We start from the raw sequence: 24,336 nt of genomic DNA, 5'->3' as shown, positions 1-24,336 counted from the left end.
CTTTAATAGGTGTGAGATAATATCTCACTATGATTTTGATGAACATTTGTTTGATGATTGGTGACACTGAGCATCTTTTCATGTACTTGTTGACCGTTAGTGTATCTTCTTAGGAAAAATACCTGTTCGACTCCTTTGCCCATTTTGTAATTGGATTTCTTTTTGCTATTGTTTTGTATGAATTCCTTATGTATTTTGTATATTAATCTCTTATAAATGGTTTGCAAATATTTTTTCTCATTCTGTAGATGACTTCTTAGGTATATATAATAATGATACTTTAAAATGCCATTATAAATATATTGTGATAAAAACAGGATAAAATATTGCTATTAAGTCTATTTTGTTAAAAAATACACACATATCTCTTGGTAGTAGATTATGAAATTATTTTTTCTTTTTCTTTTAGCTATTTTCTATTTTTTCTTCAATAAATTTGTAGCATTTTTTCTAAGAATAAAATGCAAATCTCTGCATTTTAAAAGAAGTACATCATTATAAGAAAACTTTCCATTATTTTCCGTATTTTGAAACATTTATTTTCCCATATCCTGAGTATTACTAATATATGGTCTCACCAGACTCATTAGTGAGCTCTAGACTAACTCACATGTTGGCTGGTTATAGCTCAGATCCAGATCCCAGCTTGCTTGTCTTTTTCCAGCATCTCTGCTCCTGACAGGTTCCTTAGTACTTGGCTTTTTGTCTTTTTGCTTTTTCAGGAACTTGGCTCTCAGTGCTAAGAGCTTCTGCTCTATATGTGCTCTGGAATGTGGGTGATCATATCTTAAACAGTATGTGGGAGAGAGAGCCTTCAGAAAAAGTGCAATCTATCCACTCCTTCCACCCACAGCTTTGATGCAAAGTTCGACCTCAGAGCGTCTCTAGAAACGGAGCTACGATGTAACGCGGCATGAAACGGACAGTACGGACATCCAGGCGCACCTTGTGGCATCACTACAAGTGATGTGGACACCTCTGGGGAAAAGTAAGGTCAGTGTCCCGATTTCTTTGTTCTACTATTGATAAACTATTCCCATTAAGACAGGTTTACTCTGTAGAAATTTTTTAAAAAATCTAAAATTTAAGACATCAACTATGGAGTCATTTTTTCCTCCATGTTTTTTACCTTAAAGATAAACATTTCTTAAAGAATCGCCCTGACACATAACCACATGTAGAATAATTCTGCCTCTGATTTTATGACTATTTTCATTGCCTGATACACTAGTAAATTTTCACTCAGTTTTCTAATGGTGATATTCTGTGATCTTTAAACTATCAGATATAAAATATTCTTCAGTAGGTAATCTTTTTGAATCACGATGTTGAAAAGGATTCCATAGAACTCCTATATATAGTGCTTACATTATTTAATAGCATAAATATATGCACCTCGCTTTCTAATCTCTGAGGTATCACTTTCTAAAGAAATTGTTCGAAAACACAGAGTTTAAGTAAATGAGCTTATGCTGTAATTAGGAATTCTAGACCCTATTTCTGGTCCTTGTTTTAATGAATTGCATCAGAACCACAATATTTTTTTTTCATGATCTGATTGTTTTTAATTATCCTAAACTTTATGATCACATAATTTACAATTCTATGATAATCTATTCTCTTCTACTTTAATCGTTTTAGTGAGCTGGCAAAAGCACCACTGCCGACCACACACATACAGAGCAATCCCATAGTAGTTTTTGAATAGCTGTTCAAGACAATCCTGAATTACAACTTAGTGTGATTTAAAGAATTCACAAATTTTGCTCCTGTATCTGTCGTGTTAAATTTTAAACTCATCTGACCTTATAGATCATCAATAAAATGTGAGAAGTGTTAAATATTCTTTATTTGATATTACACAGAAACCACACTAACACTAGCGTTTCATTAAGTATAAGGCAACAGATTTGATACAGGATATTTTAACTGAATTGGCATAGTTGCAACCAAAGAGATAAAGATGCACACTGCCAGCTTACCTGCAGCCCTTTTAACAGGCTAATGAACACAATTTGGAACACAAGCAAGTCTTGCTTTTCTAATAATCAGTGAAGGGGTTTCCTCAGTATTTAAACATGTTAATATAACCAGTTACATGAATCTAAATATAAAACCAATCTCCTACAGGTTTTGAGATGGCATTCACCATCTCTGTGAAAAGCTGAATATTACACACCAAGTCCAATCATATTTTTAAAAGGGGAAAATAGTGGTAGTGGTCACTGAACCGAAATTACCATCAAAGTTCAAAAAGCTGATCATATTCATTTAACCATAAGCCAATATTATTTAAATCAGAACGTTCTATCAGCCATTCATGATCTGCATTCTGGTGTGGAAGATCAATTTAAATATGATGCACATAAAAAAGGTCATGAGACATTTGTAATAAATAAGGCAGTGGCCAGCTATTACTCACTAGTAGATTTTTTGAGATAGGCTATCAAATCGGCCCTTTCTGAAATCTTCTTAATGCCAGCGAAGATCATTTTTGTTCCAGGGATGTACTTCTTGGGATTCTCCAAATACTCCATCAGTGTAGCCTCTCCCCAGGTGATGCCTTTGTTCTTGTTGGCATCTGTGTAAGAAAATCCAGCGGCCTGGCCTGTCTTTTGCCCCAAAAGACCATGGAGATTTGGCCCAGTCTTGTGCTTGCCTCCCTTTTCCACAGTATGGCATTGTGCACACTTCTAAGAAAAATCTTCTTGCCCTTCTCAATATCACCCATTTTAAAATCTGCTGCATTCTCTGCACCTTCCGCTCACCGCTCTTTTGTCGTGCTAAATACAGAGGTTCCCACTTGCTAGCCGGATGTCCCGCTCTCTAGCCACAATATTTTTAATAAGAAAATTATTTTGGTGTAACTTTTTTTCAACCCATTCTGCCTTTTGTTGGTTAATAAGCTAGTAATGATAATGAACACTGTACTAACTGTTCTGGGGAGTCACAAGAAAGAAAGTCTCATTGCCCACCCAGAAGGGGCAATGGTCATGGCTTCAATGATGCCTGAAACAAATAACTCCATTTATGTTCACACAGGATGAACTGTGTTAGTCTGAAGCCATGAGGACATGAGAACCCCTTTTAATGGCTTTTAATGGGAGATGATTTCCCTTCTATGTTTCTTTCCTTTATGCACCAGCACCCCAATCACTACCTTCACCCACAAACATTTTCTTTCCTATTCAGTTAATTCTGTTTCAGCAAAGGATTGATGAAAAAAGGAGGATTGAAGAGAATGAAAGAACACATGAGGAAGTGTACAAAGCTATAGTCTAATTATTATATGCCTAAATCAGTATTTGATCACAAATATTGACCTAATATTGTATTTATAAGCAAGCTAAATAAGAAATATTAGGAAAATATAAAATTGATTAATATATCACAGAGCAACAAACTATAAATTTAGGGTTTTTTTTTTTTCTAGAAAAAAATTATTTGCCTCTATGCTAAACAGAAGTCTATAAGTTAACATGCAACTGCACTGATCTGAGACCTTTAATCCAAAGTCCTTGTGCCTACATAACATTTACATGGGCTTTTGCTATCATAAAACATTGAAGGCATATACCATCTACTCATTGACTTATTTCCAAATTTTACATAATTTGCTTAACATCCAACATACAATCCATTGATAAATCCTGTTGACTCAAAAAATATTTTCAGGATGCAAACACTTTTTATCACTTTCTTAGCTACCAAGCTGGCACAGGTCATAATTATCTCTTGCCCACATATTTGCAATTGCTCCATAATTGGTCTGTTTCTACCCTTATCTTTCTATAGTTTTTTCTTTTTCCTTTATGCTAAAGGAAGAATAATCCTGATTTGTTCAAAATGTTCTCACCTCATTCAGAATAGTATTCAGAGTCTTTACCTTGGTCTATAAGACACAAAGCTCTTTATCTGGTTAATTCCATGGTCTTATCTGTAACTGGTGATTGGAAGTACTCTGCTGACAATTGAATAAGAAGTCTGCATCAATTTGTTCATTGCAATTATTTTTGAGTTATTTTGGAAACTTCTTAAATGTCATTATTATTAAAAAGTCTTAACCATTATTTATATAAAAACAGGGGTGGGCAAAATTAGGTTTACAGTTGTAAGTGAAACACAAAGTTTAGTCTTGTATTATTTATTAATTATTGCATTATTTTCCATACAGACAACTGCAAACCTACTTTTGCTCTCCACAAATTGTAGAACTTTCATAGCTTAATTATTTGAATTGCCTAGAATTTCTGTGCACCCATATATTTATATATTTCATCAATCTGTTATAAAGAGAAAAAAATGGTAAGTCAAATTGGCTGTAAATGACTTCAGGAATGTGCTAACAATCTTGTTCCAAATGCATAATTATAAAGCAGGTGCACTTATTATTTAATTGACAGCAAACAGCTTCTAATGTCTTCAACAACCAAGATGATGATGATATCAGAGAAGTCTGTTATGCTCATCATTCATATCATTCATTAAATACACAAGAGAACTTTAGCTGGAATCTCTCTGTAGATCCATTGTCCTGCTTATATCAATAGCAGTTAATTTAAACACACACACAGAAATAAAACTCCATTATTTCTAGCACACCCCTTTCTAATAAACTGTATTTTCCTGAAATTAAACCCTGGATGGAAAAAAAATACTATATACATTTATATAGATATTGTTTTTTTGCTACTGAGATTTGTTCCCACATTTATAGTAACATTAGTGGTTAAAGGCACAGGAAATGGGGAAGACTGGAAGGATAGTTTTCTGACCACAGTCCCAATAGGTGGCTGCCACCATGGTCCCTCAGCTTTCAAAAGGAAAAGAAGCTAGTGAATATAAGAAAAAAGTAGACAAAATTTTGATTTGTTGTGAATACCCTTAGTTTAGATAAAGATGACTCATGACTCTAGAAACAATCTAAAACTAATGGTTACAAACAAATATAAGAATATAATTGATGTTGGTTTCTAGCTCATTTCATTTGAACTTCAGACTTTCTCTTATCAGCAGGATCCTGGCTACAAACGGGAGGACTCAAACTCTAATTAGCTTAAGCAGAAAAGAGAATTTATTGATTCATATATCTGAAAAGTCCAGGGTCAGATCTGATTTCAGTCATGGCTGAACCCAGGGACTCAACACATCCCTTTCCACTTGCTTCTCTTCCTTACAGACACTCTAATAAATGGAGCAAGATAGCCAAAGTGTTCACCACCCATCACCCCCAAGACCCACATCAAGCCAGGTGAAATTGGTGTCTTCTTTGATCTGGCAGAGAATTCCTGGTGGAGAATCTGATTGGCCTAAATTGGATTGTGTGCCTCTCTATGCAACAGTACAAGAAAAAGGGACAATCGCTTTTGAACTCCAAAATGAAATCAGAAGCCCCACATGAAAGCAGGGTTTTGTTTATCAAAATAAATGGAAAGGGTTCCTGGATACCTCATAACGGTAGATTCCTTTGCATTTCACTGTGAACTTCCCCCAACTTTTTTTCTTACTATATATTTGTAAAGACATAATACATAACAACTACCATATAGATTCTGAAATATACACACCTTTCCTTGGTGTTCAAATTCTGCATTTATTTCCAAGTTTTGGGATTTCTCTGATTTATTTGCATTTGTTCTCTGGTCAGGACAAGGCTCCTTTTGGTGTAGTTATCCAAACCTTATTTTAGAGTCTGTTTCCTGTAATACAGCATTCACGACACCAGGGTTCCTAACAGTCTTTGTCCTCCAAGAATGTCATCAGAGTTCCATTTTTTTAATAGACTCTTCTCATATGGTGGTCTGTTGATAGCTCAAACATCGCATTGTAATAGCTTTGCAGGCTCTGTTTTCAGCATATAGAACCATGCTTTTTATATTGCAAATCATTATCTTTCTATCATTATCATTATCATCCTTCATGGTAGCTTCTGGTAGGTAAGTCTTGGTATTGGATTGACTTAGGTCATGTGATCACCCTTGGGGTAGGAGGGAAGAGAGAAGGAGTCACTCTCTCTCAATCAAATCTAGAGAGTGGGTTATCTCAGGTTAAATGAGCTCTATTTCCAGAATAAATAATAAATGTCAGGCAAGCAAGAACAACTTATATCCACTACAGTTCTTTTACCAACTACCGGGTCCACTCCGCTGGAATATATATATTCCAGTGCCTGTTACCAATATTTTCTTTTAAGAGTTACTTAAACTTTGATACTATAAGGAAGAAGGGAAAAAAAATAACAGTATTGTGAAGATACCTACTCTAAGCATAATAAAACAGGTGTACCTTAATAGGTCTTCCAGGAATGTTTTAGCTCTTAGCATCTTTTAAGTGTTTCTGCTGAGAAACCATGTTTTCATAACAAGGTTGGTGAGTATTAAACCTGTGAAAGTACTTTCTGGGATTACTATAATTTACAAAACAATAAAAACCTGCTAAAAACATTTATGTATTTTTAAATGTTGTAATCTGGGGATCCTACTGATATTTGTGGTGAAAGATTTGCCCAAGGCTACATAACCCTGCTTGTACATTGCCAGGACTGCAATCTGTTTTATGACAAAACAGATTCATTTATCTCCAAATAAATAAATTACTTTTGTGAACATTTAGAAACATTTGCATAATTAGGCTGTAAGATCTTAGCAGTCTTTTTCATAATAATTAAACTAATCTAATCTTGGACAGGGTAAACAGACTTACTAGGATGAGAGCAGCCTTCAGGCAAGGAACTTACCGCATTCTGCAGAAACTGTAAGGCTGATGATGTTTGTTAATTATTCAGAGCTTTTACTCCCCAGTAATAGCAGCGTTTGTATTGCCTGAAGCTTAGATAGCTACTCCCAGGCACATAAAATTAGACTCTGCCCTTTTTTTTTTTTTTTTTTTTTGACATTCTCTTTAAAAAAAAAAAAAAAAAAACAAAGAAGATACTTAAAATGATTATATACTTTCAACAAGGCGGGCATTAGTTTTCCACTGATGGATCCTGGATCTGCATACAATTGGCCCATTCTTCAGTCATGTGATCTTGATTATCTTTAGACCTGGAAGCTTTCAGACTATACAAATACACAGAGCTGAGGCTTAATAAAAGGGCAGCAAAATGAATGACTTCAGTTTTGGGAACTTCAGGATTCACAAGTTTGGGAAAAAAAGAACTTGAGTAAATTCATTTTAAAGAAGGCCTGTTTTATTTATAATTAACAAAAGGCAACACTTAAAAATGTATATCAAATGGAAATGAATATTTTAGAAACTTTCAGTTCTTTTCTAAACAATCTATCAGACAGTTTGGCTCATATGTGATTTTAATGGTGACTTAGTTGGAGGAAACCACCCTGTATCTTTCTGGTTTTAACTAGTATATTTACCTTAAAACATAAAGCTTAGAAAATGATCTGACAAACAGATGAGACATCAATTATACCAAATTAATGACACAATTTTTATTTAATACTTATTATATCTCCTTTTGCAAGTAAAAACTACTTTTCTACAGGTTTTTCAAAAGAAATATAATAATTGATGTTTTCAAGAACAATTCCTGAGAACCTTGGTGAATTGAGAATTTATAAGTGGAATAAATGTTCATTGGGTTCAGAGGTAACATGGTTATATTTAATACATTCATTCTCATTCATATGAAATAAATGTGGTTTCAGTAACACTATCATCAGCAAAGTAATGGTATTATCTGTCCTTTGTAAGTCAAGTCATCTCTGTCTATAATTTATTCATTTATGCATGATATATTTTATTTTCACTTGTATTTAGAAGAGCTTCTAGAATGATTATCTATTCCTGAAATGTTCAAACCTCACAGTGCATTTAATTAAGACATCACAAGCTGCTACTCCATGGGAAGAGACTGGTGATGTCATAGGCATGGGGCATTCGAGACTGACAATCAGGAACTAGAAATCAAAGATTTAAAAAAATTATTGTGCAAATTCTAGTCTTTGGGGAGGAGAATGGGAAAGATAAGGCAAAAGAGATAATTTATCAGTCTTACTCAAAGCAGCTTTTCTACCATAAATGTGAAAACAATAGTTTCTGTTCAGTCTTTTATAAATTACATTTTTGATAACTTGAAGTTCATTAAACATTTATTTAAAATTTTGGATTATACTCACACAGTTAGCCATAAAACATGATTCTGATGAAAATCTTCTATTATATTTAAAGGTTTAGAAATCATGTGTTCTAGGAAGTTATATTTTCCCTTTGCCACTTTTAGAATTCCCATTTTGCTAATTTTTGAAATCATAGACATAATAGAATACATGACCTCTATTCTCCCTTTTTTAAAAAATAAAGGACTACTTAGATAAAATTGAGATTAAAGTTGCAATTAATCTTTTCTTAATAATTTTATTTTGTTTACAGTTGAGATTTTTGTTGTGCTCTTAAAAACACTAATTTTCTACATTGTTTTAACAGCAAAAGAAGATGCCTTTCATTAAAGAAATATTTTTTTTTCTCAGAAGTTAAGGTAATTGAAGCATAGAGAAATTAGTTTACAGGTTTTACAGAGGAAAAATGGGAACAAGACTCAGATCTACTTACTTTCAAAGGCTAGCTTTCCTGACTTACTGTCATTCTTATTGATGGGACCCTTAGCTATTTTCTTCTGAATTGTTTTATAACCTGAGAGTTGGTTAAAATAATAGACAAATAGTAGATATCTCCAAACTTCTACTGATCTTACATTCTATTAATATAATTTTTTGACAGAGTAATACATCCCTGACATATATATGTATATTTATTTTTAAATTAGGTGCATATACTGTTACTAAATATGATTAATAACACATATTTAATTTGAAGAATTTGAATTTTAATATTTCTTTAAAACAAAAAGAGACACAAAATGAATGGGGCTGTCCAGCCCCAAAATAGGAACATATATATGGGCTACTGAGTGTTGAGGAGACAATACTCTTTGGCTCTCCCATATTTTGCATATTTTATGAGCAGAGGAGCTAGCTATCTTTTGTTTTGGACTATCTTTTCCTGGATACTTGTATAGTAAATCACCTTAGAAGATAAAAAGAGTGCTTCTGGAGCAGAAAGCAGGTTTGTGGCTGTCCAGTTTAAGAAAATGTCTATTTCCAGGCCCAAACCAGGCAGTTTTGCTTTTGTCCATAGTAAAAGACTGGTATTCCTCAGGTGTGGTACAAACCCAGTGAATGTACAACCTCTCCTTGGACTGTTTAGCATTGCACCAGTGGGTCTTGGGGAGTAAGGGGGAACTCATGCAAACACGAAGCTCATGCTGCCCTACCTGCTGTACCTTAGATAATCAAGTCCCTTTTCTTTGAACCAGGAGTCTCATGGCTACTGCTAATATCTAGAAAACTTCAGCAGGCCAACTTATTAGGTTGGAAGTAGGATAAAAATCTCACTCTTCACTGTTTTTGACGTTGACCCAAGAACCAGTGAGGTTTTTACATTGCTGATTAATTGGGCTTAAAGATTGATAATTACAAAGTTCACAGGATATAACTAAATTTTGGAACCCAGGTGTGTACACAAAATTCTTATAAATAAGTTCAGAAGTCATTTAAATGATCATAGAAAATAGCCCTGTGGTATATAAGACACAACTGTAAATCTGAGACTGAGTCCTTGTTTGAAAGGTGAATCTAGATTGATTTATTTATCTTTTATTTATAAAAATTTTATTCTAACTTGTTCTGAAATATGGGTTTTCTTTTAAGTCAAATATATTGAAGTAACTTTCAGCCTCCAGTTTTATTATAAAAGTTGTTAAATTTTAGCATTGTTTAAAAATGAAATCTTGAGTGAATTAACTTTATCACAAGAAAAAAATTAATTTTTACAAGTACTATTAAACAGAACATATTATCTAGTAGTATAGCACATATATGAATACCAGAAAAAAATTGTAACAAAAAGGGGTTAGAATTTTTATACAACAAAAATGTAAGGGGTATGACCTTCTGTCTCTACAATGCCATAATTTGCTAATTTTCAAGGTAATATATGCACTTACGGAAAATTCGCTTTTCTAAATAATAGAAGTAAGTACATATTTCAAATAGTCTTTTAAGTAATTTTGAAGTTTTGGGCCAATTTTTTCTTCATTATCATTAAATCATCATTGTGTACCTTGTAAAATGACTGATAAAGGCTTTTAGTAGCTATGCCATTTCCTATTGTCTGCCTGTGCTTGCATTATCAGTATTATCATCAATCTTTTTATTTCAGTGTCCACTATGTGTAGGTAAGTGTAGTCAAATTAGCTCTTACAACTGATAAATTCACATACTCCAATGAAACACATGCAGAAAGGTGCAGTTTGCTAAAAGCAGACAAAGGTGTAAGCTTTCTCTCTTTATGTCAACCTGCCCTGGGTGTTCTGCTGGCCTCACACTCATTTATCACATAAGGACACATGCCCATCTAACACAGAAACTACTGATAAAAAAAAATAGATAATGAAAATGATGATGCTTACAAAAATAAACTTTAAAAGACTTATGTCACTAAGGCAAAACCTTTGGTTTCTAATGATGATGATATTTACATTTTTTAAATAGTGCCTTTCAAAAATCCCATAGATTACTATCTCTTCTGTTCTGAATGTTTGAAAATATCTGGTGGTGTTTTTATTTTTTTCTTTAGTGAAATGTGCTTATTCTTTTTTATTTATTTCTTTTTCTTTTTTTTTTTTTTTGATTCTAAGATTGATTTTTTCTTTTATTATCCCAACTCCTCTCCCAATCCCTTTTTGCCCCTTCGGATGTTTAGTAAGTACAATAGTTTCCTATTGCAGCTATAACAAATTACCACAAATTTAGTGGTTTAAAACAACTCAAATATTATTCCACATCTTTTGAAAAGGTCAGAAGTCTAAAATAAGTCTCATGGGGTTAACATCAAAATGTCAGCATGTCTTCATTCCTCCTAGAGGCTCTAGTGGAGAATGTAGTTTCTTGACTTGTCCAGTTTGCAGATATTGTCCCCTTTTCTTGCCTGGTGGCCCCTTTCCATCACTAAAGCCAGAAATTGCATTGTTCTATTACAGTTGTTCCAATTTTCTGGTGGTATTCTTAGTAGTAAGCTGAGAAAGTTCATATTAACGTATTCCTTCTTTACTACTGAATTGACAGTATTCATTGCCCTTAATAGTTACCTTTCAATGGCTTAAAAAGTAAAAGTTCATATATGTTTACCAATGCTTATTTTTTTAAATCTCCCTTCTCCCCTTTTTTTTCTAATTAGAAAATCTTCTCAAATTACTTTAGTGCAAATTAAGGATTTATCACTTCACATAAGCAAAAATTCGGTAATAGAACTTCTTTCAGACATAGCCTGTTCCAAAAACTGAAACCAAACCATCAGGGCACCATGACAGTTAGTAATCAATTCTCCTTTCTTTGTAGAGACTTCCTCCTCAAACTCTACTATTTAGGCATTGTAGCCTTAAGCTAGTATATCCCCAGGTTTAAATTAAAAAGGACAGAGAGAATGCCACATACCTGTAGCGACCACATAATTCCCAGAATTCATTTTGATTCAATGGATTTGTATATTTCATTCATCTTTGATCACTGTGAGAATTTTATTTTAATAAGTATTGTCATGTAGCATTGTGATTGGCCAGATCTGTGCCACATGCTATGTGCCCTATAGAAGAATGTTTAGGTCCCAAAGGACAGGTTGGATTTTGTTATTATGAAAAAGACTAAATTCATTATGAGATGGCAAAAATAATAAAATATTCTCTACTTTGTACTATGCTTTCATAATTATCCTGTTAGCATTACCATACCTACTTCACAGATGAAGAACTGAGACCTACCAAGTGGTGTGGTTAGGACTGAAATGCAGGTCTCCTCTCTCTTAGTTTGGTGCTATTCCCCTGGACTAGATTCTGCTGCATAGTAGGATAAATATTTACTATTCTAAAAAATGAATAACAGAACTCTCTTCTCCCCCATGACAAATAAAAGAAACTGAGTGACAGTGTCTGGGCCAAACCAAATATTAAATAATAAGAGAATTTAAGTTTTTTCTTAAAGATAAATAATAAAAGATTCCATATTTTCTTCTTGTAACCCAATGGATTATATACTTTTGTTCAGCACCTTATCTGGAAACCACTAAAATGCAAGTGTGCCAGTCATCATCAGTCTATTTATACTTAGGGTCATTACCTGCTCACTTGTTTTTCTTTCTTTCTTTCTTTCTTTCTTTCTTTCTTTCTTTCTTTCTTTCTTTCTTTCTTTCTTTCTTTCTTTCTTTCTTTCTTTCTTTCTTTCTTTCTTTCTTTCTTTCTTTCTTTCTTTCTTTCTTTCTTTCTTTCTTTCTTTCTTTCTTTCTTTCTTTCTTTCTTTCTTTCTTTCTTTCTTTCTTTCTTTCTTTCTTTCTTTCTTTCTTCTTTCTTTCTTTCTTTCTTTCTCTTTCTTTCTTTCTCTTCTCTTCTTCTTCTTCTTCTTCTTCTTCTTCTTCTTCTTCTTCTTCTTCTTCTTCTTCTTCTTCTTTCTTCTTCTCTTCTCTCTCTCTCTCTCTCTCTCTCTCTCTCTCTCTCTCTCTCTCCTCTCTCTCTCTCTCTCTCTCTCTCTCTCTCTCTCTCTCTCTCTCCTCTCTCTCTCTCTCTCTCTCTCTCTCTCTCTCTCTCTCTCACTCTCCTCTCCTCTCCTCTCCTCTCCTCTCCTCTCCCCTCCCTCTCTCTTTCTTTCTTTCTTCTTTCTTTCTTCCACATTGAAATACATTTTCAAGGCCCTTAATTTTCCTAAGACTCCAAGACTTACAAGGTAGTCTTGACCACGGGAGAATAAGAGAAGATATCCCTCCCACCCCTTTACCCCTAAACCCACCCTACTTCCTTTGGTGTCTCCTCCATGGGTAAGTTCTCTCTATGCCACTGCATCCTGTTAGATAGCTCCATCTCCTGTCAGAGAGACCTGCCCACTTCCAACCCTGCCCAGTCATCCATCAGTCCACTTCTGCCTTCTGAAACATCTTTCTTTCCACTGCCCTCCAGCCCTGTAGGTTGTAGGGACATTTAGCTGTTGCTAATCTTTGGGTTGCTTTTCATCCTGTGTTAACAATCCTTCATGTTAAAGGGCATCTGTGTAAAATTTGTAGTGATTTATGGTTTTCTGACTTATCCTTGAGTGATAAAGCAAGGTATATCAATTAAAGGCTACTTCATATCTAGCAGGTCTGTTTATCTAACATGGTAAGTCCATGAAGAGAACATGACCAGCGGAGTTAAAATGAAATGTTTTATAAGGACATTGAAATGAATGGATAAAACAAATTAGTTCCTACTCAGATGACTAAATTTGCTAATTGTGTAACAAAAAAACCTTATGCAGGGATTGTCTTTAAGATAAGATCTGACTTTGACTCCAAGCCAGGAAAGACTTCTGAAATTTCTCCACTATCAAACCATAGTTCCCAAAGATGGAATGGAGCCAGGATTTCACTTCCATTCATATAATCTTAGAAGTATTTAACTGTGTGAACTATTAACAGACAAGCCAGTTTTGGAAGAACATGAGCCACTAGTAGTTTGTATACAACATTCTGGCCATCTTATTTATGTGAGTTAAAGAAGTCAAGTCAGGAGTGGGGAAATAAGAAAATAATCAAGAACAAGTCACAATAAAACTGAATAAAGAAAGGAAGTTATATTTGTGGATAAACCAAATAGCTCTGTCCCATTGTTTTAAATGATACAGCAGAGTATATTATCAGAGACTCCTATAAAGGATTCTTTCAAATAAAAAAATTATCTCAGATGAGCACTGAACACTATAGATGTCACTATAGAAAGCTGTTATTGATTCACTTCTGTTTAATTTCCTCTTAGGCTTTTGGTCAAGGCAATAAGCTCTTTATGGTTGTGCGACAAATGTCTCTTGTGTTCTTCCATAAAACCAAGGTAAGATAATGGCATATTGAATGTATAAAGGACAAGTTTGCCTTGACATCATGGTAATACTCCCTAGTACATTCATATTGAAATTTTTATTTGAGGGTCTTCTCTAGGCAAGTCAATGTCCTGTAATAAAAATATAATTGCTATAGCAAATATATTATAGTTAGCTCTCCTAAAAGGACCATTGTTGTACCAGGGTAAATTGCCTTGTAAGTTGTGTCTTGCTTTTGGATTGACAGCACCTCTGAAAATGCCAATTTTTTCATCATTTCAAAGGCACATTATATGTTGCAGCAATTTGACAAAATTAGCACTGTGGCTTGGTGGACATTTCAGTATTGATTTTGATTCTAGTCTTTTTAGGGAGACTGGAAATATTTTCAAATTATCTCTAGCTTTTAGCAGTAAAAAAATTATTCCTTCTTATGGATAAAAGCTTCCGAAAGAAACATTACTCTCCTCTGGTGCTTGATTTTCTTGGAGAATATCCTAGTAAATTGGCACTCTGGCCCAACTATAAAAATATTAACCAGTCTCTCTGCATTCTGATAGGTTATCTTAAGGTACACCTACATTCCTGTCCTTACCAATTGAGTATAGAAACCATATACATTAGTTTCCAAGCCCATATCTGTCTGTTGTGCTCTTATAATAATTATAAAATATAATTAAATATCATATAATTAAAAAATACATATCAAAACACTTGCTTCTATAAAACACTAATTAGAATAACCTGGAAAGACTTCATAAACATGAATTGCTAAAAATTTGACCTTGGAATAAGATATATTGATGACAAGATTATTTTGTCAAGGGAAGGGTATGGGGATTGCTTATGAAAATCTAAAAGGATTCTGTACAAGACTTCTTTACAAACTTTTTAAATTCTTATTTTAAAAGTGTTTTAAAGTTGTTAAAGAACACATTATTATTCTGATCTCCAGATTCATACACTGAGGAAAGAGCTTGGTTCTGAATCAAAAGATTAGTGAATAAAGGTATATTTGTAACTTTTTAAAGCATAATAACATTAGTACTGAAAAACCCCACTAATCTAAAATGTTAATTATACAAAATTCAATTGTGATTTAATTATTCAAACATGAGCCATCACCCCTCATGGAATCAGGAAATGAACTTTCTAAAAATCTTGGTTTTTACAAGGTTTTCACATACCAGTTCACTTAAAAGAAATGAAAGCCTTGGAAACAAGTCCATGAATACAGCATGCTAATCAAAATGCACTTCTTGGCACTTTTCCTGTGGTCACCCTAGGGAAAATATGTCTGCCACTCCACAGCAAGCACAAAATTTTATGCTGACTTTCAGGCAAAACACCAATGTAATTGACATGTACTACTAATCAGATAAGTATAACACATGATAATTTCTTTTCCTCTGTGACTAAGAGTGATATGCTTCAGTGGTTATCACAGCATGCATGAGGCTACCCTCTTATATGCACATAGGTATTCAAGTAATACATTTTGAAAACCAGCACAAGGCACTCTATCCATATGTGGTGAAGTAATTGAAGCAATTGCCATGTGAGTTGCTGGTCACCACATCTGTATATTTCTCCAGGCTGCAATCAGTACCAGATGTTCTACCAGATGATGGTTTATGATGCCACAAGGTATTTCTGACAGTCCTAGTGGAGATGCAAGTCCTGTGTTAACTTTATCCTGCAGCATGACAGCGAGATCCAAGAGGAGACAGCATGGTGACCAAAGAGACATTGGTCTGAAGAGCTCCACTCATTCTTGCCATGTTAATAGACACACAGGAAGAAGAAAGAAATAACAATCCCCCTACAATCACAGAAGTTGCTAGACTTAATAAAATTATTTATTATCATACCATTCTCCAAATTCTTTGTAATTGAACTTCTCATTACATTAGCCACTGGTGAATATCCTAAAATTTTTGCTTAAGCATATTGATTCTTTTAGTTCAGTGCTCTTAATTTCTTAATGTATATTTGCATAATTACAGAGGGTCTCTGTACTTTTCACTTAGAATGCACTTTTTAAAGTTTACTAAATTCTTTGTCTATATTTTTAAATAAATATATGACCTTGTTAATATCATTTCAAGTAACTTATTTTTCTGAAATACTTTTCTAAAATCATTCATCTTATACATGTTGATTGAGTACTCTCATGTACCAACAGTGTTATAGGCTTTGAGGATAAAACAATAAATAAAATAGATAAAATTTCTGTCCTCATGCAATTAAAATTAAAGCAAGAGAGATTACATTTTCCTGGGGGATCTTATATTCTATTAAGGAAATTCTAATGATCTATTATAAAATTAACACCTGTGTAGAGAAGAGTATCAAGAAAATGAGATGTGACTGAGAAGGGTAACAAGGGTTCCTCTTTGCACAGGAGTTTGACCTGGCTTTTCAGGGCAATGGCCTCAGAAGCCAGAATGATGTTGCCAGCTGTGTTGTTGGCCTATTGACATATTCTCAGTGCTGAAAAAAAGACATAGCTGCCATCATCATGGAGACAACCTCTGCTCTGGTACTTCCTCAAGGAGTCTAAGTCCTCCACAGAGGCCAGAATCCCCAAAAGCTAGAGACATGTGTGGGCCTTGGTAATGCATGATAAGCAGCCCCAGCCTGGGGTGACTCCAGGGAGTGAGCAAAGTCCTTCCAACCCCCTCAGATAACAGCTAGAGCCAGGTATCCCCATTCTTCAGAGCTCAAATGAGATTGATTACGTTGACTTAGACATTGAGTAGACATTCCAGTTCTTACCTTGTCTAACTTGAATAAGTTTCCTGGCTCTATTTCCTCTGTGCCCAGGGTGAACTTCTCCAGAAAAGTGAAATGCCTGGCTGGCCTGGAGCTTTTACCCTTACCTGGCTTATAGCATCCAGAGAAAGCAGGAATGTCTAGAGGGCAGTAGTGAGCTGGACTTGGAATTTCTTCAGAGTCTGGAGTGCAAGGTGTGTACGAGGCCAGGTTGTTGTTGGTGGGCCTTTAGTGATGGGCCCCGCTGTGGTTCTGTTGAAGATAAGTGATGAGACTATTTGAATGCTCCTTGAAGTTATAGTGTTGTAGGACCTGACAAAATGAGAGTAACCCAGGGCTGGAAAGTGACCAGAGATTTACCTAGAGGAAGAAGTGCTTCTCTAAATAGGACAGATGTTTCAAAGGGTACTTGGTAGAGAATGGGTTAATGACTGGTGGAATGAGTCAGGTGGTTTTAGGATTAAGATGAAGGAGAATCTCAGCAGCTCAGCTCCAACTACACCATGTAGTGCACTAGAGAACACTTTCCCAGGCTAGAGGAGTTCATGATTGTCAGTTCTGTCAAACTATAGTCCTCTACAAAGGGCAAGTCATGAGAAATAGATGACCTCTTTTGGGTTTTCTCCTTTTGAAGGATTAATACACTTATTTACTACCTTGTTACTGAGAACATGTGGCATAGGAATGGAACTCAGAGGAATAGGAGCTGCTTCTACCTGTGACAGAGCCTGAAGCCATGGGCCATTTGAGGCAGAACCAGAAGGTTGAGACAGCTCTATATTCCCATCTGTAAAGCAGAGTAGAATGCTGGAGGGAGACGGGGCCTGCTCTGGGCTTGCATCTAACTAATACAACTAATTTTGTGTTTAGTCAACAGTCATCTGCCCTGGATTACCAAGGAGTTACTGTACCTTCTTCTTTGGTCTCTTCTACCTTGCTCCATTATAGAGGAAAGGTGTAGTACTTAATGAAATTCTAGTGTTTTACACTAGTGAGAAAACCAAAGGATATCTATATTTATGGGGGAATAACAATAAAAAAAAAAATCAGGTTTTTTAGAAAGTTTTCTCTACTCTTATGACATAAAGGTAGACCTTCTTAATATTTTGACATTCTTCCTGACTTTCTTCTCTGTATATTTCTCATTGTTTAAAGCATAATAAATATACAATTTTTAAAAAATTATCATTATCACATGAGTATTTGTCATGTTACTAAAAGTACTGCATTTCAGCATTTTAATAATTGTATTATATTCTGTGATACAAGATTTACTTACCAATTTACCTATTGTTGGAAATTTATAGCATTTCTAATTTTCCCACTCTGAACAATATTGCAATGAGAATTTCTGTATTTTAGAGATGTTCAAGATATAATATGTATATGGATATATATTTCATATATATGGATTATTATATGAAATCACTTCCCAAGAATAACATGTGATATTTTCTTTTTCAAAAAGGACTTTCCAACCCTAGACATTATTATTATAGAATAACTATGACAAGTATTAAAATTAAAAAGTATCTTATTTCAGTATACATTTACTTGATTGCTAATAAGGGTAAACATTCCAGAATTTCATTAAAAATTTAAACTTTTAATTTTTATATTTAAGCTGTATATTTAAACTAGTTAGATGGACTCTGAGACAAAACTACCTAGATCAGCATCTTGGTTCTTCTACTAACGACGTGTGTATAGCCTCAGTCTCCTCACCTGCAAAATGAGAATGATGATAATAATACAATGGCTACTTCACAAAATTATTGTGAATAGTAAATGGGTTAAAATCTGCAAAACACTTAGTCTGAGACATATAGTAAGTTTTTTTAAGTTTTGGCTATTATTGTTTTTATTATAGTGTTATTGTCTTTATGACTCTTTAATTATTTCATTTTTATCCTTTAAATTCTTCCCAGGTTTATTTATTTGTCTAATTTTTCTTTTCATGCCACTGGAAATAAAAACTCCCTTTGTGATGTTAATCATATTATAATTTTTATCACTACCTAAAAACACTTGCCTTTTCATCTACGCCTCTAGTTCATATCTCTTCCTTGCAATCAAGACTGGTTTTTCTTATCTCAATACATCCCTAATGAAGATACCACAAGCACATTTGGCTAACATAGCAAAAAGTGAATTTATCAATTTCCACCTAAATTTGGCTCCTCTTCTCATGTTCTCTTTTGTTGGTGTCTTCACCATCTACCAAGGACATAGGCAGGAGCCTGGTGAAGGGGATCAGAATATGCTGCCCCACATATGCCACTTCGATAATAGTTATTTTGAGCTAAACACAGTTGAAAAATAGCAGACATAAAAAGAATTATCTGCCCTCCCCCTTTCTGAATAAAAGCAGGGCATAAATTTCCCTTTTGTAAAGTAATTTCCATTTGTAAAGGTGTCCACCTCTCTGATACCAGGCAAGAATCACTCTTAACCATAGATTCTTAACTATTGGAGTCAATTCTTATCACCTGAAAAAGATTAGTTTTATAATAAACCTTACTAGACAACCTTGTCTATCATACATATCCTAGTTACCTTTCCATAATTTACTGTCCCCTTCCCAAATTAGCCTCTTTCCTCTAATAACTTCACAATTTATTGCTCTTTGTTAAAACAGTATATAAGCCCCTGGGTCTAATTGCCTCTGAGCTTTCTTTTTTGTGGAACTGCTGTACAAATAAAAATTTTAAGAAAGTGCATGCTTTTTCCCCTGTTAGCCTGTCTTTTTTTAAGTTTAATTTTCAGGCTTCAGAGATAGAATCTAAGAGATCAGAGGAAAAATCCTATGCTCCATAAGGTTGGAAATATCTTGACTTTCTTTCCCCACTTTCTTTAACCAATGAATCACTAAGTCCTTTATTTAATATGTTTCTTTTTCTGCCCCCTTTACTAGATTCCTGTATTATTTTGTTTATACTTTTTTTCATAGAGTGATGCTTCTCATTCTTTTTTTGTATGTTTTATTGATTATGCTGTTACAGTTGTCCCAAATTCTTTTCCCTTTGTTTCCCTTCACGCAGCACCCCACTCCTCGCAGCAGTCCCACCCCCCCTTAGTTTATGTCCATGGGTCGTGCATATAAGTTCTTTGACTTTACCCTTTTCTGTACTATTCTTAACATCCCCCTGTCTATTCTGCACTCTCTTACTATGCTTCTTAATTCCTGCACCATTTCCCCCCTTCTCCCCCTTCTCTCTCCCAGCTGACATCCTTCCATATTCTCCGCATACCTATGACTCTGTTCCCACTCTGGTTGTCTGCTTAGTTTTTGTTTTTATTTTTTAGATTCTGTTGTTGATACTTGTGATTGTGTTGTCATTTTAATATTCATAGTTTCGATCTTCTTTTTCTTAAATAAGTCCCTTTAACATTTCATATAATAATGACTTGGTGATGATGAACTCCTTCAGCTTTATCTTGTCTGGGAAGCACTTTATCTTCCCTTCCATTCTAAATGATAGCTTTGCAGGATAGAGTAGTCTTGGTTGTATGTAGGTCCTTGCCTCTCATTACTTTGAATATTTCCTGCCAGTCTCTTCTTGCCTGCAATTTCTTTTGAGAAATGCTGATAGTCTTATAGGTACTGTTTGTAGGTAACTCTCTTCTTCTCTCTTGTTGCTTTTAAGATGCTCTCTTTATCCTTAACCTTCAGCATTTTAATTATGTTGTATCTTGGTGTGTTCTTCCCTGGGTCTAGTTTGTTTGGGACTCTCTGTGCTTCCTGGTCCTGGATGTCTATTTTCTTTTCCAAATTAGGGACATTTTTCTTCATTATTTTTTTACATAATTTTTCAATTTCTTGCTCTTCCTCCTCTCCTTCTGGCACCCTTATGATTTGGATGATGGCAAGTGTAAAGTTATCCCAGAGGTTTCTAAACCTCCTCGTTTTTTTCAATTCTTGTTTCCTTCTTCTTTACTGGTTGACTGTTTCTTTCTTCCTTATGTTTTAATTCATTGATTTGAATTCTGGTTTCCTTTCCTTCACCACTAGTTTCATGTGGATTTTTCTTCCTTTCACTTAGTATAGCCTTCATTTCTTCCCTATTATACTTAATATTTTCTGTCAAGTCTGTGAGCAGCATTATCACCAGTGCTTTGAACTGTGCATCTGTTAGGTTGGCTATTTCCTCATCATTCAGTTCTCCCACTGGAACCTTCATCACCACCCCCATTTTGGGATGTACTTCTCTGTCTCCTTATCTTGACAGCTTTCTGTGTTTGCCTCTGTGTCTTAGGTAGAGTTGTCATGCCTGTTATGTTCTAAGGGGCACAGCCTTAGATATTCATCAGTGCTGGTGTCCCGTTTCACCATGTTGTGGTGTTGTATATGGGGGAGGGATCTGAGAAGGCACAGTGCCACTTGCCCTGCACTTTCCCATTTTCCGGGCACTTCTCCCCCTTCCCATACTAAATAAGCTGCCTCTCTTGTTAGACCAGCACTTTCTTCCTCTGCCCCAACCCCACACTGGTTTTCACAGTCAGAAGCAATGAGGCTCTATTTTTCCTGGCACTGGAACTATGAGCTGTGTGATCTGGTCTGGGGCTGTATCTCTCTGGTCTGGGGGTGTGATCACTTCCCAGGTTTAAAATGTATGACTGTGTTTTATGCTATGGGTACAGCCTCTGCGCCACTGCCATTTGTGCACCTCCAACTGTCACAACCAAGCACTACCCTGCAGCTACTGCTGCAGCCCCACACCTTGTTCTCTCTATCCATGCTCTGCCCTTCCTACCTGTCTGGCTGAATATTTCTTCTTTATTTATTTGTTGAGCTTCCAAGTAGTTTCATTTTCTGGATCTTAGTTTTAAAGTGGTTGTAAATTCCCTAGTTGTGAAGAAGATACAGCACATCTACCTATGCCTCCACCTTGGCCAGAAGTCCTATAAATACTTCCTACTCCTCTATAATCCTGGACATTTTTCTTCCTGCTTAGTACTTAAATGGCTTCCAAGCTTTGCCCTTTTTAACCTGGGATACTTTTGTTTTTATCATAGAAACCCATTGCACTGTATTATATTTATCTGTTTATGTGCCAGCCTCTACACTAGATTGTAAGTTCCTCAAATTCATGGACTGTGTCTGGTTCATCTTTTTCTCCCCAGTACCAATCACAGTGTCTGTTTGATAGTATTCTCAGAAACATTAGTTAAGTTGAAAAATGAAGTTAGTTGTACAAAGGAGACATAAATATAAACAATGCCTGGGACAAGGTTAATACTCATAGAATGTCATAAATTTGGGACATGCTTGAGCAGGTAAAAAATGATCCTCATGTTTGTAAGACCAAAATATTTCTTGGTGAATATAATATATTATGTTGGTTATCTATTTAGCATCAAGTTTACTTTTATTCCTTCCTTATCAAGGCTCCATTCCTCATGCATGTATTCCCATGACTGGCACTTCCAGATATAAGGATGCCATAGTTATGTTAATCCATCTTCTTTGCAATTATTGATTCAAGAATGACTATGAGGCATTCAGGATATTTTCTGTATTATTCTGTAATATTCAAGAGCTGATCCTCTGTCTTCCTCTGCATGTTGTGATGGATGAATGTAAGACTCTTCTTTCTAGTAAAGCCATCCTATCCTATTATATCAGCCTGGTGATAAAGTTTATATACAAAGGAAAGATTAACACTGAAGAACATGAGGAAACTGAATTAAACTTTAATCCTACTTTCAGATATGCAAGTTGATTAGATATCTTATTGCATAACCCAATTAGAGGAGTAGTTTTGATATTTGTAGTTAAAAATGTCATCATTACATGCATTAGGTAAGAGTGAAATCACCAGCAGAAAAGACTCATCCATATCACTCTTGTCTCTTGATTTTCTTGCCATTTCTCCAAAACACTGTTACAGATTGAACTATGTCTCCTTGAAATTCATATGTTGAACTCCTAACCTTCATCACCTTAGAATATGACCTTATTTAGGTTGTTGCACATATAATTAGGGGATATTTGGACAGTCATGGATATGTGTCATTTGAAGATGAAGGCAAGAATCAGGATAGTGTTTTTATAAGCCTAAGAATGCCAAATATTGCTCCCAAAACACCAGAAATTTAAAACAGATGCAGACTAAATTATTTTTCACAGTTATTAGAAGGAACCAACCCTACTGATACCATATCTTAGACTTCTGGCTTCCAGAACTAGAGGACAATAAATTCATGTTAATTCAACCACCAACTTTGTGGCATTTTGTTACAACAGTCTTAAACTAACACACCAATATCATTTCTAAATTAGGGCTTTTGCACTAGCTGCTGCTATATTTAGAAGGCTCACACCTGATCTTTCCATCCCTGGTCCCTTCTTCATTTTCAGATCTTAGCTGAAGGATCCTCTCCTCACAGAGGGCTTCCAGTGCCACCTAATCTAGAAAAGCTCCACTAGTTACTATAACCACCTGTATTCCATTTTCCTGCTCTGCACTCACCACTCCCTAATATTTTCTTTGCAGATTTAAGTTTATGTTTATTGTCTGTACCTTGCACTGGAATGTAAGCTTCATTGATAAGAGTTTGGGAACATGCCACCCTAAATTATATAGATTTGGCATATTGATTATTCTGAACTGTAGGCACTTGAAAAACAGCAAATGCAGGGAAAAGCTTTCTCTGAATTCCTCTCATCTGCCTAAAGAAGGTTCTCCAAAAGTAACACAATTGTCATAGGCCACTTCTTGAATGTTTAATTAACTAGGTAACATTGACACTTATCACAGGAGAGGAGACTAAAAGTTGACACCACACACAGACAAACTTGTCACAAGGTATCATACTTTTCATTCATTTCTCATAAAAACTATCTACTCTCCTTTAAGTTGCCTACATACCTCTCCCTCTTCCCCTATTAACATGGTGTCAAAAATAATAAATGGGGCCACTTTCAAATGGAGCCAGAGTCGCCATGCCAGAGGATCTGCCTTGCAAGTCTTATGCCTCAAATCATCAAACTGTTAAAATAGGGCAAAATAACCTCCAGACTAGGGCAAAAGCAACCTGTGTTCCAAATAACTGTTTGCAAAGATAACAAGGAAACAGATATTGTGACTACGAGACTCATGGCTATCAGATTGAAAATGATAAAAGAAAGTACCGGTATGTTAGCTTTTCTGAATCTATTAATGCAATTGTTTCTTTACCTTTCTCATGAATACCCATTGCCTTGGACGCATAAGCAAATATTATTTGGGCTTCTGCCTGAATCAATGTTCCCTGAATAGTTATTCTTTTAACCTCAAATAAATGCTTCTTGCCTCTCAATAATGGTATTTAAGCTCTCAAATCTCCTCTTTTTCTGGGGGGGTATTCATTTTTTTGTGATGCTTTAGTGCATATAATATTAAATATTAAATTTATACATTTTTTCTGATAATTTTTCTGTTGTCAATTTATTTCATAGACCCAGTTTTGACCAGGTAACTGAAACCATGGAAAGCAAAACTGCAGATAAGGGGAGACTAGTCACGTGCCACATAACAAAGTCTTGGTCAATGACAAACTGCATATACACTGCTGGCCCTAAAGATTGTAATGAAGCTGAAAAATTTTTTATCACCTAGCGACATCATAGCAGTCATAATGTTTTAAGTCCATGCATTACTCATAG

General features: G+C 35.0%; 1 pseudogene; it reads right to left on the bottom strand.

The window, feature by feature from the left end:
- Positions 1-2,244: 2,244 nt before the first annotated feature.
- LOC150021182 (cytochrome c pseudogene) lies at positions 2,245-2,731 on the bottom strand (annotated as a pseudogene).
- Positions 2,732-24,336: the final 21,605 nt, after the last annotated feature.

The sequence above is a fragment of the Furipterus horrens genome, unplaced genomic scaffold, assembly GCF_987537825.1.
Source record: "Furipterus horrens unplaced genomic scaffold, mFurHor1.1.pri manual_scaffold_1, whole genome shotgun sequence".
In the NCBI taxonomy this organism is placed as follows: Eukaryota; Metazoa; Chordata; class Mammalia; order Chiroptera; family Furipteridae; genus Furipterus; species Furipterus horrens.
The sequence above is the reverse complement of the archived record's forward strand: the minus strand, read 5'-3'. Positions and strand labels throughout refer to the sequence as shown.